This window comes from Nycticebus coucang, chromosome 7, assembly GCF_027406575.1.
Source record: "Nycticebus coucang isolate mNycCou1 chromosome 7, mNycCou1.pri, whole genome shotgun sequence".
Classification (NCBI taxonomy): Eukaryota; Metazoa; Chordata; class Mammalia; order Primates; family Lorisidae; genus Nycticebus; species Nycticebus coucang.
Genome location: NC_069786.1, coordinates 44,070,365 through 44,085,237, shown reverse-complemented (window position 1 = coordinate 44,085,237; position 14,873 = coordinate 44,070,365). Strand labels below are relative to the sequence as shown.

Sequence of the window (14,873 nt, the reverse complement as noted above, 5' to 3'; positions counted from 1 at the left end):
ATCCATTTTTAAAAGCTGATAAATTTCATCAAAATTTAAACCTTTAGTTCTTTGAAAGATACTGTTAGTAAAATAAAAAGACAAGCCACAGATTAGAAAAAAAGTTTGCAAAGCACATATCTGATAAAGGATTTGCGTACAGACTATATAAGAATGCTCAAAAACAAACAATGAGTAGATCCAAATTTTTAAATGAGCATTCACCTCACCAAAGAAAACATACAAATCATAAGTAGCACACAAAGGATACAAAACATCATTGCTCAGTTGGGACATGCAAATTAAAGCCACAAGACAAAATGGCTCACATACCACGTGTTGGTGAGGGTGCCAAGCAACTGGAGCTGTCTAACACTGCTTGTGGGAACATAAAATGGCATAACTCTTTAGAAAATACTTTCTGTACAGCTACCAAATAATCCAGCCACAGTACTCCTAGCTGTTTACCCAACAGAAAATATATATCCATGCAAAGACTTGTACATGTATGTCCATGGTCGCTTTGTAATAACCCAAAGCTAAAACAACCCAAATGTTCAGCAACAAGTGGATGATGTATAAACAGATCATGAAATAACCATACAGTGGAATGTATGTAGTATTGCAGTATGTAGAATTGCAGTAAAATGGAATGAATTAATGATATACATGACATGTGTGAATCTCACAACAATTATGCTAAAAGGAGCCAGACTAAAATGAGTATATGCTGTTCCCTTATAAAATTCTAGAAAATACAAATTATAGTTGCAGAAACCACTTTCCCACCTGGGGAAGGGGACAGATAGAGAGTGGTGGGAGGCACAGATTTCCAAGGAACCCCACAAAACATTTTGGGGAGATTAAGTGTGTTCATTATCTTGATCACAGTGATAATTTCACAGATATATGATTTCTGACAATTAAGTTTGTGAACTTGCCACCAGGCACTTATACTGGCAACACTGTGCAGACAGCTTTGTAAGGTTTCATAACCTTGGAGTATCAGCATCTCATAGTTATGTTTACGTTGACATGTGGCAGTGTCTTGCTGAGTGGTGTTCATTGTTGTTGTTGGTACAATTTTGTATGCCCTCACAAGAATATTGGAGCTTCAATTAGAGCAACAAACAAACATTTGTAAATTTCTTATGAAACTTGGCAAAAGTAGAAGTAAAATCAGGGACAGGCTAGTCCAAGTTTATGAGGATAATGCCATGAAAACAATGGCAGTGTGCAAATGGATTAAACATTTTTCTGAGAGGAAAGAAAGCATCATTGATGAAGAGAGATCAGGGTGGCCAGTAAGGAGCAGAGCTCATGAAAACATTGCAAAAATTCATCGAATTATGTGTATGTCAGAATCATCAGCTGACTGTGAGCAGCACAGCAGACCAAGTGAACATCAGTAGAGAAACAGGAAAATCTTAACTGAAAATCTTGGCATGAGAAAGCTGTGTGCAAAAATAGTACCAAAAGAGCTCAAGTGATGCCAGGACCTTCTGGAGAGTCAAGATGATGGTTTGGGCCATGTTATCACTGGTGATGAAACATGGGTGGACCAATACAACCCTGAAACAAAGTGTCAAAGTACAATGATATTAGCCAATTCTTCAGAAGCAAAAAAGTTCTGTCAGTTCAAATCAAGAGCCAAAACAATGTTGCTAAAGTTATTTGATATCAGAGATATTATTCTTTATGAGTTTGTACCAACTAGGCAGTTAACCATGTGTACTATTTGGAAGTGCTGAAAATGTGGCTTGAGAAAATTAGAAGAAAACAACCCAAACTTTGCTCCAACAACTCATGGCTCTTGCATCACAATAATGCACCAGCTCGCACGGCACTGTCTGTGAGGGAACTTTTAGCCAGTAAACAAATAACTGTATTGGAACACCCTCCCTACTCAGTTGAACACCCTCCCAATTTGATCTGGCCCCTAGAGACCTTTTTCTTAAAAGATAAAGGAAAATTTTTTTTAAATATGGAATGCTTCACAAATTTGTATATCATCCTTGCACAGGGGCCATGCTAATCTTCTCTGTATCATTCTAGTTTTAGTATATATGTTGCCAAAGCCAGCACAGATAAAGGAAATATTGAAGGGAAGACATTTTGATGACATTCAGGATATCAAGGGTAGTACAATGACAGCTCCAACGGCTATTCCAGAAAAAGAGTTCCAAAACTGGTTTGAAGAGTAGACTAGGTGCTGGTGTCAGTGCACAGCTTCCAAAGGGGAATACTTTGAAGGTGACCACAGTGATATTCAGCAGTGAGGTAGGTAGCACTTTTTCTAGGATGAGTTCACGAACTTAGTTGTCAGACCTTGTGTACTATATATGTTCAAATTTAACAAATTGTACACTTTGAATATGTGCAGTCTATTATAAGTCAATTATATCCCTAAAAGGCTGTTCAAAAAATGAGAAGAGATTGCCTGTTTGAGGTTGCCCTTTTGCTAAACTCTATTTTGGCCTTACTGCAAAATTTTCTTGAACAGTATTTAGGAACAGACTGACATTGTTAAGCTTAATGCTCTGTGAAATAGTCTAAACTAATTGTTTCAAAGGCTTGTGGTAGCAGTTTTCTAATATTATACTAAAGGACACTTTTTTCCTTTATGTAAATATAAGCTATTGTTGTCGATGGACACCAAACAAAGCTTTTACTGCAGCAGTCCCCGCCATGTTCCCACAGACAGCCCAATGTGCTAATTCACCGAATGAGGACTGAGAACATGCCCTGAGTTTCCTGTGTCATGGCTGTCACAATACATTTGGCTTCTGCAGGAAGTCATTCAAGGGGATGGCAGGGTTGAGGCACCAGTGGTTCAGGTGGTGCTCATGCATATATGAGCACGCTCGTGTGAGAAATGAAGGAGAGGGACACAGAGGGACAAATAAAGTGATCCTGAGTCTAGTATCAATTCTTAGATGTGTTCCCCTTCCAGAACTTTCTGGTTTTTTCCAGCTGTTTCTTTGCTACAGAAATGAAGAGTCGATCGCTTGACTTCTAATAGTGGCCCTCCCTCCCCACCCTCAGGAATTCATAGAGTCCACAAGTTAGTTTCTCAGCTTTTGCTGATGGAATAAATCCATGTAAACGCAGACACATGTGCACACATGTGCTTCTGAACCCAGATGCCTCCCACAACAGTGCAAATGTTTCCTTTATTTGCTTCCTAGCAGAAGTTGTGAGAAACCTATATTACCATGAAGGCCTCCCTTTCTCAAACACAACAATTCTATTGCATGTTGGGTCCCCTTACACTAAATTACTGTTTCCTAAACTCACCCATGTCAGGGATAGCTTGGATTTGACAAAAACAATGAAGGTCCTCCATCATGTTTTTTACCTACTATTTTTTAATGCAATTCATTTCTTTCATATATTAATTGTTTTAAATGTTCCTTTACCTCTTTAAATAGGAAACCAGTATCCCTTGGTAAAGGTAGAAGGCAATTCTGAAAAGAAATACAGTGAAGCCTAACGCAGTGAGAAAATGCCTCCAGAACTTCTGGCTAAAGCCTCTGGGTTTCATCTTGGCTTTCTTTGCAGCTGGTGTGTCTAACTAAAGCATCTCTAGCACTTGCTGATCTCTCTTTTAACAAACTGATTCTCTCCTCTTGACTAATGAGCAGGACTTAAAGAGAGTTAAAAGGGACTAACTCTGTCACATGTGTTGTATGTGCCACCAGAACTCACCTTCTGCCATGGGAGTTGTTGCCCTCTGAGATTTCACGGAGAGCCTCTCCCCTGAGCTGGGGACCAGGGATTCAGAGTTCACATAAAAGTCTGACCTGCCCTGAGGACCCAAAGAACACACATCAAGGCCCACACCAGTCCCTACGGCACCTTTGCGCCAATCAGAAAAAGGTGCTCCATCTGGGCCCATGAGCCCTGCTGTGTGCAAGGCTTGCAGAGAGACAGTGCCTGTCTGAGTATATGAAAAGGCCTCTGCCTGGCAGCACATGAGTTTGGTTTGGTCTCTAAGCCCTTGCTTCAGTGCCCTTGTGGAATGAACAATGGACACCACTATATCGTGACTGCCTGCCAAGCATTACCCAAGCTTCAGTGTTTCCACTAGTTACTATAAATTCCTAATTCAGTGGCTGGCATTGTAGGGGCACCTGAAGTATCCTCCCACCACTGCACCCCAATTCCATCTCAGACTGTGCAGTGGCTTAACAGTGCTTCTCCACGGTGCAGAAGAGGCTTTGAATGGGAAGAAAGGATGCAATAGCAGGTTTCTTGAGGGTCCTAGTTGTCCCTGCCGTCCCTGTTTGTCACCTGCTCCTTGCAAGGCTGACTCCTTCATGGAGATGGTTAGGCTCCTCTCAGTCAAGCTGATATTGAAGAGCTGAGCGATTGGCTGCATTTGGAGGTAAGCCTCTATTGCCAATAGCACACACTGATGGACAGACAGTCCAGGTAAAGACTGGAAAGCAACAGAACTGGCACAAGAGGGTCTATTGTGTAGTAAGTATGCTCTGTCTGAAGACAGATCTCTGCCCTACAAGATCAGAACAACTACAAGAATTGGTTCAGTCAATAAGAATGTGAATTAAAAATGCTACAGATGGCCGGGTGGCAGGATGGGCTGGCTATTAGCCCAGACAAAATGCAGATTTTTATTTGTTTTGCATCTTAGACTCTGAATTCTTGGTAACTTCATAGCTCAGCCTGCATGGTAATTTTAAAAAGAGTATTCTAAAATGTAAGTTAGAAAATGAATTCATGTAGCCTTTTACAGTTGCTTACATAAAGTCACCATCTTAAAAGTCCACATAAATAAGATAGACTTGGTCGACCAATAATCTCTCTTTCAAGGCAAATTTCTTGGAAGAACATCTAGCTCTGTCCTAGTACCCATTGTCCAGTCATGAGGAAAAAAGCAAAGGTCTCCAATTCCCAGCCCCTACTGAAATAGTCAATGTCCTATCCCTAGTGGCAGACCACCCCATTGGCTCCTAGCCTTGCTTGGTCCTATTTCTGCCCAGGCCAAGAGATATCAGCTTGTGACCTGTGTTTAGAAAGTCCACTGAGCTGCTTTTGAATACTATATTTTGACAGTAGGAAGGAGAAAAAATAATCCATCTAAACTGAAAGTGCCCAACTGAAGGCCAACTGATTAGTAGTGACTGCTTGGGACACTGAGCTGAGAAGCATTCTGGAGTCACCCTGGGCCCAAAGGAAAAGCCGCTATGTTTGATGATGACTTTAAAATACGGCACGACCCAGTGCACTCCTCCCCAGCAGCTCCTGGCAGACATCAGTAATCAATCTTTTCCAAACAGGAAATGACTTGGTATAAATGGTTCTCTTTAGAACAGAGACGTGAAACCAGACACAATGGGGACAAACTGCTCGTTCAGAGTGATAGCACTGAGACAATGGTGGGACACTCCCATGCTGAGAGCCACTTTCTGAGGCCCTGTGAACCTGGGAAATACTTCCTGACGAAACCCCTGGCCTCCTAGTTATTGAATATCACAGTGTTGTGCCAACAAGCTTGCAAGTGGTCTAACACTAAAGATGGATGACCACGTGGGTCTCACATGAAAGGCTAAGTTCCCCTTTCAGGTTTTAGGGAAATAAGGTTTCAAAAGTCTCTGGGTTCTAAGGCCTGTCTTCAGAAAGATCAGCCTACAAGAAAATGAGATGTTTGATCCTCGACTGTGCACTGCTCTGGTGCCACACGCTGAGCTCTTAAAAACTTGAGGGGGCCAAAGAAGGACTGAGCTACCTGCTGGTTATTAGGACTCACTTCACTGTACAGAGAATATGGTCTTCAATGGCCATACTACTGAGTTCTTGGCTCAGGGGATCTTAGAATATAGATTGCCTCCTCCTGGCTCTGGTACAATCCTATCATAAGAAGGCCATTGGGCAGTTCAGAGACCCACCCTGGTCCATGGAGAAACAGATGTAAGAGACGTGCCTCTGTCGCTCCTCAAAGGATTTGCTTACCCTCCTTAGCCCAATGGACCATAACAGCAAAGCTTTTTTTTTTTTATCATAGATTTCACTAAGAATAGGCAGTAGGCCTTTAAAATCTCAGCTCATACTCAGTCGTATAGGGAGGGTGTTAATGGTCATTGGACATCAGGAAGCATTTACTTAAGCAATTGTTTTGGCAGCCGGTCAGGAATTCAGGAGGCATTCTAAGCCACTGATCATTGCTGTGACAGTTTACTATGTGGGGAAGGCATTTGGGAGCCTTGCATCAAAGTCTCGTCGTTGCTCATTTGTCTTAAACTTTCCTCTGTAAGACAGTATGAGTTCTAAAACAAGGAGAAGAAACATGCACATATATACGTACACTTATAAAACCAAGTTCCAATGCACTTATACAGTAGATAAGCTTAACACACAGAAGCAAGGCAAAAATCAAACTCATTTTTTTTTAAATCTCTTTGGTCATGACCTATGCAAGCCACACAGGGAAAACAGATTTCAACGACATGGATCAAAATCAGTCTGAGAATGTAAAAGGACAACTTTAGAAATTTAAGTTTCAGGGATTCAAAAAAGAACTTAGTGTATAAACATAGGCACTTACAAAGTTGTGCTGAAATCGTTCATGTAGACCATGGGGGCTGGGTTGCTTAACTGCTAGGATCTTCCACCTCAAAAAGCAAAGGGGCTAGGTGCCTGTAGCTTAGTAAGTAGGGCACCGACCATATACACCAAAGCTGGCGGGTTGGAGCCCGGCCCAGGCCTGCTAAACAACAATGACAACTGCAACCAAAAAATAGCTAGGCATGGTGGGCACTTGTTGTCCCAGCTACTTGGGAGGCTGAGGCAAGAGAACCACTTAAGCCCAAGAGTTGGAGGTTGCTGTGAGCTGTGACACCACAGCTCTCTATGGAAGGTAACATAGTGAGACTCTGTCTCAAAAAAAAAAGGGCAAAGTTACACATAATTATTCACAATGTTTATTTGTAAGATCATTAAAAGATACTGCCTCAAAGTAATTAATCAAACATGTAGTATTCAGGAGGCCAGTCCTGGTGGTTGGTGCATGTTTGTAATCCCAGCACTTTGGGAGGCTGAGGCAGGAGGATCATTTGAGCCCAGGAGTTTGAGACCGGCCCAGGCAACACAGTGAGACCCCATTTTTATAAAAAATTTTAAAAGTTTATTGGCATGCACCTGTAGTCCCAGCTACTTTGGATACTGAGGCAGAAGGACAGCTGAGCACAGAAGTTTGAGGTTGCAGTGAGCTATAAGATGCTGCCACTGCCCTCTATCTCAAAAAATAAATAAATAAAATAAAGCAAAAATGTAGCATTCAATTCAATGGATTAAAAAAAAATTATACTACCTTGTATTTCCTCACTAAATAAATCTCATACCTGTGCATTAAAAATCATTTGGGTACACCAGGGACTGACCAAGTACCCCAAGAAAACTGCTGATGTTTAGATTCAAGCACACTTGTATTTCTCACTAATGCAACAGCCATTGACTTTTCTGAAAGTTGGTAAAGCAATTGAATTTATTTAAGAGGATCATTTTATGGCCTACTCTATAACTTTGTCTAAATCTCTGATGATGCCTGATCCAAAAACTTTGGCTTCTTTAACAATTATTCCTAGATTATTAGTGTCTGGTGGTCTCCAGTGGCTTACGGAGTTAGCAAGTAAGAATCCAGGATGTTAGGCCAGACGCGGTGGCTCACACCTGTAATCCTAGCACTCCAAGAGGCCAAGGCAGATGGATTTCCTGAGCTCGTAAGTTCAAGATCAGCCTGAGCCAGAGCGAAACTTGATCTCTAAAAACAGCCAGGAGTTGTGGCAGGTGCCTGTAGTCCCAACTACTTGGGAGGCTGAGGCAAGAGAATCCCTTGAGCCCAAGAGTTTGAGTTTGCTGTGAGCTGTGATGCTACAGCCCTCTACCAAGGGCGGCAAAGTGAGACTTTGTCTCAAAAAGAAAAAAAGAATCCAGGATGCTCATTCAAGTCTGAGTTTCAGATAGAGAACAAATAATTTTTTAATCATTATCTGCAGTTCAAGTTTAAGTGGGTATCCTATTGTTTATGTGGAAAGTCTACCTGGCTTTACAATGTGTTCTCATGTATACTATACACAAAAGGATATTCCTGCCTAACATCCTGTTGGGAAGATTGCAACTTAGCAGATACAAAGCTAAAAAACAGTGCCTACATCTGCACCTTGTCCTTGAACACCTCATGCTTTAAAGACTTTCGGTGTAGCTTTGTCCTGTACCTCCAGAAGGTCTCTTTTAGAGGGGTTGAGGGGGAGCACAGGACAGTGGTGACACGGGAGCAGTGTGCCTGCCACAGGATTCCCTTTCCTAGTTATGCACAGTCCCCAGGGTGCTTTATTAATTATAGTGGTAATAATAATGTCTTGCTATTTTTGAGTACTTATTTACTATTTGCCAGAAATTGAAATTGGAAAGCATGTTTGGACCCCTCCCATTGAGAATGACGATTTAGCTCCACATTTTGAGACCTGGCTCAAAAATATTTCTATAAACACAACTGGAATTTTAAAGGTTTTATTCACACTTAAAAAAATTATTTCTTTTGGGCCTAGAAAAAGCAGCTGATCTGTCTTTTTCCTTGTCATCCGGCCTAAAATATTCCATTCCCTTCTCCTCTTGATGAGACCTTAACCTGCCTCACCCAATGACTCCCTCAGTCAGCAACTTGCCATCTTTTCCCACCTGCAGAAAGTAAGTTTAAGAAAAAAAACAACTAAGCAAAAAAAAAAAAAAATCAACCACCTAGGGATACTGAGAGGTTTAATTATTGCCTGGAAAGCAACACCCTTTCACAGCATCTTTAAGACTGATTTTCATAATTACTTACTGATTGAAACTAGGACTTGCAACAGAGTAAGCTCATTTCCATATTAATCTTAAGTATGATTAACATGGTCCAGGACCCAAGTTTAAGATCTGAAAACATGATCTATCCAAGTGGAAACTAAAGAAATTTAACCCACAGGGGTAAATATGCTATTTGTCTCTCAAATGATTTTCCATTCAGTAACCAGCATTCAATAAACTTACCTTTGTGCCATGATAACTCACAAAGAAGAAGTTCAGGCCATTGCCAAGTCCTGAACAAACCAAGGTCCCCTCAGACTTGCAGACATCCTCCCATTCCCCTCCCCTGCCTATTCTAGGGCTTACTCTCCCTCCCACAGTGTGTCCCCCCCCCCTATCTCTGTGTCCCTCTGTCCCTGTCTGGCTGTCTCTCTCCCTATCTCCTGCCTCTCTGGCTCCTGTCTCTGTCCTGTCCCCTACCTCTCTGGCTCTCTCTCCCCGTCCATCCCCTCTCTGTCTCCTGCCTCTCTCCTGTCCCCTGTCTCTGTCCCCACCTAGCTATCTCTGGTCTCTCTGTCTCCTGCCTCTCTCCTGTCCCCTGTCTCTCTGTCTCTCTCTCCCATCACTCACCTCTCTCTCTCTTCCCAGCCCCCTCCCTGATCCTTCCCTCCCCTCTTGCTGCACACTTGCCCACTCTCCCTTACTTGAGGTCTCTCACTCCACCCTTTCTCACATGGCCACATTGTGATTTTGGTCTCATTCCCTCTCTCCCACCCGACAGAATCAATGACTCAACATCAGACACAGACAGATAATTAACCACATTAGCTGAGTGTAAATAATTTTTATGCTCACTGCTAGTGCATACAAATCACTGAGCACTGCTGTGTTTAACCAAACTTCCACTGTGAGGTGGGGGTGGGGGCAGCTAGACACACACTGATCTTCACTGTAAGAAATAAACGTCTTCAGTTGTGTTCCTCTGAGAGCGTGGTAATACGCTGGACTGCATAAGGCACCTTTTTAAAAAGGGAAATGTCCTTTTAACTTCTGCCTCTGTCTTAATATATCAGTTATGATTCCCATGTTTTAGTCATCTAAAACAAAAGTTCTTATTTTTTTCCTTTAATGTGAGACAGAGTCTCACTCTGTCACCCTGGGTAGAGTGCCATGGAGTCATCATAGCTCATGGCAACCTCAAACTCTTAGGCTTGAGTGATCCTCCTGCCTCAGCCTCCAAGTAGATGGGACTACAGGTGTCCACTACAATGCCTGTCTAATTTTTCTATTTTTAGTAGTCACGGGGTCTCATTCTTGCTCAGGCTGGTCTCGAACTCCTGAGCTCAAGCAATCTATCTGCCTCAGCATCCCAGAGTGCTAGGATTACAGGCATGAGCCACCATGCCTGGCCATAAAACGAAAGTTCTTAAACATTAAAAATCACACAACCAGAATCATGATAGAATAATAATTTCTTATTGTTTTTGATAGCTTCTCAATGTATGCCTCATTCTCCTTAAAAGTCCTTTGACAAGCAGCCAAGCAGCCAGGCAAAGAAAGTGGGCACAGTGTGAAGGTGCTGCAAAGCTCCCTGCTTACAACGACGTGACAAGTTAGGTGTACCGATAGACAAGGATCAGAAATGAAATTAGGGAAGGAGAAGGTGTTTATGTTCATGTTTTCTATAAATTTTTGTTTTAAATGTTTTTTCATTAAAATCTATTTTTATTTATTCTTCACAGAGAAGATGCTCTCAAGAATACCAGTCTTCATGGGAAGTACGTAATTACTGTCCTGCTCTAATAGACACCACATCCACCGCTTAATCCCTACGTGGTTAATCACAGGGTAGCAATCCTTCCTTACTACCTGTTCATTCCCACCAGCCTAGAGTTCATGAGCATTTTTCAGATAATCCTTTGGAAATTTAATTTAGCAAATCTAATTATGATCTTAATGTACAAAATGTCTTCCCAAAATTATATGATGTCCCTGGCATTCGAGAAGTTAAATTACAAGGCTTTATTTAATTTTTTCAGTTTTTTTCAGAGTCCAGTTTTTCCTAAGTCGTTCACTCACAAATATTTCATGAAATTGCATGCTGATATTCAAATCATTGTTTGAGCATTTAAGGAGGAGGGGGAAAAATTTGTACCCTATGTATTATGCCTATTCATTTACACACAGGGACCAAAAATAATTAAATCACTACCACTTAAAAAATTAAATAGACAATGATTTTCTTATTTGCCGGAGAAAATCTTCTCATTCATTATACATGTTTATTTTATCCATTTATTGCTCCTCCACTCTCTAATATCAAAGTAATATTCCATTTGAATACATTCAGAGCAAAAAAAAGAACAAAAACAAGAAAACTCTTGGTCCATTATAATTAGAAAGATAAAAGTAGTGTAAAGGGCTCTCAAAGTGATTGATAAGAATCACAGATGAAGAAGAAAATGAATCACCATACCAGTAGAAGAGGTAGGACTAAGTGTGGGAAAATAATTTAAAATGACCATCATAAATTGGGGGAAAAATCAAATTATTCACAAAGAAGAGCTGAAGAAGTAATACAAAATGCAGATTCATAACATAAGCAAAAATTGTAAAATAAATTCTAGGGGAAACCAAAAATTACAAATTGTTTGTAACAGCCATGGGTAGTGAAGAAAATGTGATATTAGAATACCCACATAGAAAGTTAGAATAAAGAGAACATGTCTGCCCAAATAGTGAGGAATGAAAATGTGTAGTTCAAAATGTCAAATCCAAGGGAAAATACCTGCATTTGATCTTTAAAGAGAGGACCCATGAGCGCTCAGAGTAAAGTTCATCAGGAGCCTCCATGGGCCATCCCAGAACAATGGTCAGTAGAGTATCCTCACTCCCTTTTAAAACAGTGTTCCCAGTCTTCTTAATGGAAATACTGATAGCACATCTGACAGTTTGTCATGCAATCTTTTTAGACCAGAGCCTATTCCTGCCCTGCCTTCAGCACCTACAGACCTTACTTACATGTGTGGACCAAATCAAGTTCCACTTGGACCAAAACATCAAACATCTGCTTCTGTCACCATCCCTCACATCTTCTACTTCCTTGATCTCTGCCAAAAATGTTCATCCTATCTGGACATTCCCAAACTCTCTTCTCCAACCTTGTTCTCATTGGCAACCATCTTCCTCTGTTCCTTGCCCTCCAGGCCTTTCCACTGTACCTTCGATGGCATGGTTCCAGGTAAAACATCCCAGTAAGCACCTACAGCTCTTCTCAGAATACTGTTTCCAACATCTGACTTAATCTGAAATCTGACTCTCTCTTAAAGAGATTTCTTATTCCCCTGCTGATTCTAAATACTCCCTCCTTCCAATTCTGAGACACGCAGAGGATTAGTTTGGCAGTGCAAACTAAAGTTCTTGGCAAAAAGAAATTGGAGGAGAGACTTTATTGCACTGAACAGTTTGCAAACCAGGGGACACAGCCTTCTGTAAAAATGAAGGTGTGTTCCAGAGAACAAAGAGAGGGTTTGGGTTTTATAGCAAAACCTCTTGCCCAGTCCCTAATCAGATCTGTTTATGCAAAAGAATGATGGAAACTCACTTAGTTCTGATTGGTCAACAAAGCTGAGCTCTGATTGATTGATCAAGGCGTGAGCTCTGATTGTCCTGTCCAGGTGAGTTCTGAAAGTTCTCAAAGTTAAACAGAGCTGTGAGTTTTCAAGGAACTCAAGTGAATGTGTGTGTGACCTCTAAACAGCAAATAGCTGCTTGGCTTCATTTTAAATTAAGTCCCAGTTAGCCACTTGGTACCATCTTGAAAAATTAACTTTTTTAGGTTCACAGCTGTACCAGAATCTCCAAGATAGTATGGGCTTTAGAAGGTAAGACAAGGTATTTCTCTCACAAATAAAAAAGGCTAGTGGTGGCCTTCACAAAGTCAAGATGCACCCAGCTTATTTCTTTTCTTTTCTTTTTTCTTTCCTTTCTAGATGGTCTTTATAAACCAAGACAGGCATGCAACCTGAAAGCAGTCCTGGGGTCAAAGATTCACATCTGAGGAAGAGAGTGTGAGTTGACTTCCCTTGTTTGTTCTTCCTTAACATTGCAAATATTTGGGGAGTTTTACAGCCAAAGCTCTTGCCTAGCTTTCTCTACTTCCCTTCCTTTTCTACCTTCCCTACCCTCCTTTCTTTCTTTCTACCTTTCTCCCTTTCTCCGTTTACAGTTACTTCTTATCCTACCGTTCCACCACCTTCAGCAGTGTCTTCTCCCTCAAGGTAAAAGAGGGCTGTCATTTCACAAGATGGCATTAAGGTAATCATGGTGGCCAGACAAAAAGAGGGTTAGTTTTTTCTCTCTAAGGAGGCTTCATATCAGTTATATGCACCACCACCACTTCTATCCTATTGGTCAGAACTGAGTCACATGGCCATACCTAGTGGTAAAGTCATCTGGGAAATGTAGTCTTACTCTGAGTGGCCATGTGCTCAGCTAAAAAACATTTCCAATGTCAAGGAAGAACAAATAATGGAAGTCAATTCACTCGCTCTGTCTCAGATGTGATCTTTGGCTCCAGGGCTGCTTCCAGCTTGCATGCCTGTCTTGGTTTATAGAGACTGCCCTCCTCCCTCCAAGTCATTTGCACACACTAACTTGCAACAGAACATCCCATGTTCTGTCATCATCCAAGACAATTCTCACGTACAAGCAGAAAACCTACTTGGCACTCTAGCATTTATTTGAGTTCTTCAGTGCTGATACTTCCACATCCCCTCCCCTATCACTAAACACTGTCCAGCTTTCTCACTTTCCTTCCCTGTTATACATCAAGACCTCTAGTGCCCTGATAGCTTCATTTCTCACAGTCTATCAGGCTTTCTCCCTCATGTTCCCCCCTCCCACAGTCACCGTAGTACAATTGCTCACATGAACCATTAGCAGCAGCCCAAATTTCCAAGGAACTGCATCCCATCTTGCCAGAAAACTTCTATCCTGAATCAATTGTTTTTAAGTAGTGGTCCTCAAAACTTGTTTAAATTTGTCACATCATCTTAAAATTGTCCTTTTATGCCACTTTCCCTTCTACTAGAATAGGGCCTATAACTTCCCTATATTTTATTTGCAGAAGTAGCCAAGTGTGTGATTGACAGGAGGCACTTACTACATGTTGATTAGTTTATGGGTAGAATGATGCATAGATAAATTGATGACAATGAGAATTAAAGTGGACTTTAGTATACTTAGGTAGATTCATAGATCTGTGCCTATTTTTAAAACCAAAAATGCCACTCATAATGAATAGAAACTCGAGGAAAGCTAGTGACAGATGTAGTTCATTTGGACGTGTGCTGCTCAGAAGCATGAAGGAGAACACAGTTGGCATGACTATTAAACATACCAAGGACCTGGCTTGGCACCTGTAATTCAGAGGTTAGGGCGCTGGCCACATACACCAGGGCTGGCGGGTTCAATCCCAGCCCAGGCCTGCTAAAAACAACAATGACAACTACAACGAAAAATAGCTAGGCATTGTGGTGGGCACCTATAGTCCCAGCTACTTGGGAGCCTGAGGCAAGAGAATTGCTTAAGCCCAAGAGTTTGAGGTTGCTGTGAGCTGTGATGCCACAGCACTCTACCAAGGGTGACATAGTGAGACTCAGTCTCAAAAAAAAAAAAAAAAAAAAAGAACATACCAAGGACCTGATGCTAAGAGAATAAATTAAGCTTGGTATTCCAGGGCAATATTCAAAAGCTCTCAATAGACTAGAATAATGCTCTGAATCCTTACATATATTAAAATATTATATTCTATATAATATTCCTCATATATAATATATGATTATATTATATATAATCTTCATATATAATCTTTTACATCATATATAGATGCACAAATACATATATATAAAATATATGTACAAACATTTTATATATATATATATATATATATATTTTTTTTTTAATAAGGGCAAAGGTAATGCCTCCATTTCATTTAGGTCCTTTACTTGGATCCAAAACCCCAACTTCATAGTTCTAGGAACAAAATGAAATAAACAAAATTATACACATGAAAATATATCCTATGAGAT

General features: G+C 40.9%; 1 protein-coding gene and 1 non-coding gene across 16 annotated transcripts in view; both read right to left on the bottom strand.

The window, feature by feature from the left end:
* Positions 1-14,873, bottom strand: part of LYPD6B (LY6/PLAUR domain containing 6B) — a 202,832-nt gene that overhangs the window by 135,765 nt on the left and 52,194 nt on the right. The window lies entirely within an intron of this gene.
* Positions 1,958-2,064, bottom strand: LOC128590978 (U6 spliceosomal RNA). Its single transcript, XR_008381435.1, has one exon. It is a non-coding gene; the product is annotated as a U6 spliceosomal RNA (small nuclear RNA).